Below are 6,000 nucleotides of genomic sequence, written 5' to 3'. Positions count from 1 at the left end.
GCAACTCCAAATAGATTTCCAGGCAAAACATATTTGCATATGCAAGACAGTGCTACAAGCTATCTGAGTGAGCCGTGGCATGTGTGCATTGAACAGATGGATTTTTTTTTTTAAGCTTTCTTGCAGAAATTTCTGCCAGTTAACTGGAGATCTTGGGCATTATTTAGCCTACTTTTGTTCATGAGGCTCACAAAGAATCTTCAGGATCAGGTTTCTCTTGTTTGTCATATTCAACATACGATTCCCAATGCATGAATCAGAAACATCACAGAACATCTAGATTATTTAAAACAGTTTCTTTGTGGGAATCCATGCATTAACAAAACCAAGAGATATGAACACAGCAGAGGGGAGTGAAGACTGTAATGTTTGTCAAGGTGAGTTAAAAAAAAGCATTTCTGAAAACATTTCTCTCACCACGGAAACTTTACAGAAGAAGTTCAAATAAGCAGAAGTTAAAAGGTTTCTGTTGTTTGCTGGCACATGGCCATTTCTGGTTTCCTATAGGCAACAGTATAAGTGAACAATATGCCCTATTGTTCTGCTGTTTCTCGTTTTTTTTTTTTTTTTTAAGGATTGAGAAAACTTCATGACCTTGACATCTATTCAAGTTTGAATCAGTTAAACCAACATTAAACCAAAAGCCTGATGGAAGGTCAAGCTTCGTCCTGAATGTCAGGTTACTCCTTCACCTTGCTGCTCTCTCTCTTTCTCTTTCTCTTAGAGGTTGTGATCTGCCAGTGTGGTCGCTCATTCTTCCCTCTGGGCCGTATGAAAAATTCACCAGTGTTTCCCATTAGAGTCAGTCTGAATCAGGGAGCAGGCGTTACAATGGCCACACATGATACTTTTTAACTTAACACTTAGCAACGTAAACGTTATGGCGTTAAAACAGAAACTCATTGCAGAAGCCTTTTTTTTTTTTTGCTTCAGGTCAGGTCAAGCATGTACTGTACTGCACATACAGATGCATCAACAGTCCTGACTTGTTAAAAACAGATGAATTAAACCTTTTTCACTGCAGACGTTTCACACTTTTCACACTAATGGTGCGAGACCTGACCTTTACTGTGTGTAAGCGTAAGAGCAGTTGGCTCAGTCCAGTGTGATACCTCCAGGCAGGACAGCCACGCTACCTGGACACACACTGTATGTCCTGTGTCAGGAAGATTACTGGAACACTGGGTGGGTAGAGGAGGAGCACATAACAAGATGTCGGCCCTTTATTAACAAGTCTGGATAAGGTGTCAGAGAGGTGATGCTTCAAATTTATTGTAATTGTGGATTTGTTGCATTACATTTGGTGCTAAAATGATTAGTCAGTCAGTTGATTAGCTACTGCATGACATAAAAGTGTAAAAAAAAGCTTTTAAAATCAATTTTATCATCTTTTTCTGTTTCAATCTACTGTATTGTCCATACTGTGAGATAAGCTAATGCACCTTGCCAATGTTACGCTAAGGATCAATAAATCCTTCGATTATACTATTGTATTAACCTTAAGGAAGAAAGTAGATGCATGTATAGAAAAGACTTCTTATAAATCATAACTGGTGGCCAGAACCCTGACATTTTTGAGCTCAGTGAGAGTAGATGAGGGAAAGGAGATCTATCCTTAGCTGGTGGAATATGATGCTCACCACTGGGTTTTGGTCAGGACACAAGACTGGATACTTGCATAATCATATCTGCTGTATTGGCTGTATATGGGTGTATTTGTGTGGTTCTATGGAGCAAAATAGAAAATAAAAACACAATATTAAAGTTACATTGCTGATTACAATGACTTGCAAGTTATTCTCATTGTCTCCATCAAAGTAACAAATACACAGTACATCAATTATTGCTATGGAGATGATATACCATAATTAAGGTGAAGTATAAGAGAACAAAATAACTCAAACCGCCAGGTATCCCTTAAAGCAGTCTTTGCAGTACAGTTCACCCAGTAACTGAGGATGTCCCTTAAAGCAGTCTTTGCAGTACAGTAACTGAGGATTGAATTTAGCAAGGAAGAACAGCGACACCTGCTGGACCCCACCAGACATGACAGCTGATCTACATCTCCTCAGCACCAAAGTAGAGATGCTTAAGTGAGCAACATTTAAGACTGGAAAACGAAATACAGCAGTGACCTTAATCAATAAAATAACCCAACCATGTACCATGGAAAAGTGAGTGTTAACGTACATAACAATGACAATGATGGAAGGTAACATTTAGCTGAACAGAAATGAGCAGGATTATCTGACTATCTATGACTTTAAAGTGTTCAGAAAGAAGTTATTTTTAACTGCTGTTTGGACCAGATGTTGTGAATCAAGAAATGTAGTGAATCATACTGTGTAGCTGAAGTGTGGTTGACTAAAGACCTAATGACTTTTGAGTGTGGTTAGAGCAGAGGTCATGAGGCTGCAAAATTAAAAGCTAATTGAATTGAATTGAATTTTTTTTTTTAAATTTCTTCTCATATTTCTTAGGATAAAACATAGATATTGAATAATTTGTGGTGTGATGTGGATTTGATGAATGTTTTTGTATCAATGTCATAAGACGGCATAATGCATGATAACAATGAAGACAAGAAAGGAAAATAAGACCGTACCAGTACCAACTCATCCTCCTGTTTCTGTCTCCTCCACCCAAAAGTAACATAGCATCCCATTTCCTTTTACTCAGTAAGAGGAAATGGGAGCCTCTGTGGTTAGATGCGTTGTGGCTTTTAGCACTGAATTCCCCTCCTTTGCCTCTGGGCTGACCTCTCCTGTGAACATATGAGCCATGCCACAGTGTGTAGTGCTGGGAGATGGTCCAGGGCCTCCTGATTAAATATTACAGCCCTCTAAATGGATGGAGATTAGTCTCTGTGGGAATGTTAGGGCTTAATTTACCCCCCAGCCAAATGTGTGTGCATGTGTGTGAGAGAAAGAGAGGAAGAGAGAATGTGTCTCTTTAGATATGAAAGGGAAAGCAGAAAAGGACGGGGGTTGTTGTACATGTGCTCCAGTGTAAATGGATTGCATGTTTCCATCCAGGTCAGTGGAGGACAGGCTGTGGTTTCATCGTCATCAGATCTGCCCCACCCAGTCATACGAATGAAAATATCAGATGGTTTTGTGATGACGCTGCACACAGGCAATCACATCAAATCAAACAAGAAATACATGAAAATAGATGAGAAGTGAAAGAGCAGCTCAGTGACACAAACACCTATCGCGACAGATCTGTGGTCATGGTTTGATCTTGATTATTGCAATTTATTCCACTGACATGATTAATATTTATTTTAAAAATGTCAGTGCATAGGAAAATGTTTAAGACAATTGCAAAAAGATGAATAGAAAAGCTACAGCCAATAAAATATTGAGCTATGCGCCATTTATTTTGTTTAGACATCAAATAGAACTGTTAAAAACACTATACGACTTTATGCACACAAAGACATTCAAGTACACATGTACAGACACACTTACACCTAAAAGAGAGGTAGGATGCTGGAAGCTTATACAAAGAGTTCTCCTAAAAACTCAGTCACTAAAATATAAAGAGAGAAGTAAAGAAATCAAAAAGCTAAGTAGAACATTTGTAGAGTGAAAGTTGTATATTGTGATGTATTGTTCTGTTCTGTTTGGCTGTAGGTGCTGGTTGTAAAACATTATTAAAATCACACATACAGAATAGATGATCGCAGGCTTTTTTCTGTGTTCTGTTCTGCCAAGTCGATGCTTGCTCTGAATTATTGATCAGTTTGTGTGTTCCCCATGTTTAAATGCTTTTTACGACGTGAGTGCATGTTTTGAGGTCTTTGCATGAACTTTATTATTTATTAACCCATGTAGCCTTTATGGAAAGCAGGATCTATTTATTCATCCACTCTCAATAGTAACTTACTCAAAAGTAAGTGAACCTTTTGGAATGCTCTACATTTATGTATTAATCTGTCTTAAACTGTGGTTAGATCGTCATCTAAGTTACAATTATGAACAAACACTATCTATTTGAACTTAAAGCACACACATCATTGTGTTCTTTTCCATATTGAATACATCATTAAAACCACTACACCATTACATAATTAATTCACCAGTCTAATGACATTAATAAAAACTAACTTAAGTCAGCTGTGAGCAAAGCTGGAGTCTACTCAGTCAAACAACATTGGAGGTGTGGGTTAGAGGGGACTTTGTCTTACAGTAAACACTCCAACATTTTGAGTTTGCTATTCACAAGAAGCATCTGCTGATAAGACCCATGCCTCACAGAACAGGGCTCTCAGAAGACTTGTTGATTCAAATACAGGAAAGAGTTGTGTATGGTGTAAGCACGGCAATGCATGCAATGCTGAAGCTCCTTAGAACGAGGGTGCAACAGCACAATGGCCCAAATACCAAAGTAAATCTATTACAGAATGACTTCAAACAAAGAAAATCCACTTTTTGAAGGGGCCCAGTCAGAGCCCAGACCTTAGAGATGCTTGGAATAACCTCTAGAAATCTGGTCAGCTACAGGAAGCACTTGTTTCCGGTTATTGCTGCTAAAGGAGCTTCAACCAGTTATTAAATCCAAGGGTTCACTTAATTTTTCCACCAGTACTGTGTGTGTTTAATGAATGTGCTCATGTCATGTGTTGTAAGCATATGTTTGTCCATACCTGTGACTTAGACGAATTTAATTCATAACCAATTAATCCAGAAAAACTGGTATTTCCAGTGGGTTCACATACTTTCTCTTTTCTTCTGCAGAAGTGTGCATCAGATGTATCACTGCGAGGCCTTAATTCTCTGTTAATTTTCCTCTCATAATGGACAAACACATCCATCAAACACACACCACATATGTGTACAGCATCCGCAGACAATAACCGCTCAACATAAACGCACCGCATGCGTGCACACAGAAACACCATCTCACACATGCACAAACACACACACAAGCACTCTGCGCCACTGGGCAGGGACTAGCCTGAAAGATTGAAAGCAATTAAAACTATCATCTGCAGTGGCTCTGGGCAGGCCCGTGGCTGCGAGGGGGGAGCTGCCACTGTGCATCAGCCTCTCAGTCTCAGCAACGCGCAGCGACATGAGAGTGAGAGTTGCAGCCCTCTCCGAAACACACAGGCGCTGCCACAGCTCCCCCTTGAAACGCGCACACAAGGCTTTGTCAATACAACTGCCATAGCACTTAATCCTGCTGCTGATCTTTCACCTGCTCTTGTGTTTCAGTGTCTTCTTCTGAGAGCTGAGCACATGAAGCTCAGAGCTGAAGCATCGCCAATATTAAGTCTCAGTGACACCGGATAGCTCCATGTTCAGAGACTGGGCTGAGCTGGTTTGTAACACTTTGACAGTATTGTTAAGATTTAGTGCAGTTACACTGTGTGTGGTCTGTCCTAAAGCAAGTTATATAAACAGTGTGGAGACAAAAGTTACCATGCAATGATATGAAAACATTGTGTAAGAAGCTTTTGGTGCCCACATATATGCTTGTTTGTGTTGTGTGTGTGTGTGCGTCCTCCACAAAAATGTTAGCAGAACCTTGGAAATAGATGCTGTTCCAGTAAATACTTTTGTGGTTTGAGATGCTTCATTGGTGCATCTACAGACACACACACACCTGCACACAGAGCTCATCAGTCGGATCTCATTAAGTGGAAGTGCTGTAACTCCAAGCTGTTTGGGCCAAACTTGGAGCAGTTTACCTGCGTTCAGATCCTTGGGAACAGTGGCTGTCTGGCTCTGACTGGACTGGTCCTTAACTTGTCTCCTCAGGTCACCCTCACCACCATTATCAACTACTGTTACTATTTCTCTATCCTTCTTTCTCTTTGTCCTCTCCCCTCCGATCAGCTCTCAACCTGTCACTATCACTTAGCGTCGACATTAGCACCGGTAGTTTCCTCATCCTGGTTCTCTTCACCCCTCCTCGTCACCATCTCTCCTTGGTATGTTTGAATACATACTGTACCTCCAATATTCAGCCCCTACTTAATTTGACAGGCCC

This window comes from Monopterus albus, unplaced genomic scaffold (genome assembly GCF_001952655.1).
Source record: "Monopterus albus unplaced genomic scaffold, M_albus_1.0 scaffold76.1, whole genome shotgun sequence".
Taxonomy (NCBI): domain Eukaryota; kingdom Metazoa; phylum Chordata; class Actinopteri; order Synbranchiformes; family Synbranchidae; genus Monopterus; species Monopterus albus.
The sequence above is the reverse complement of the archived record's forward strand: the minus strand, read 5'-3'. Positions refer to the sequence as shown.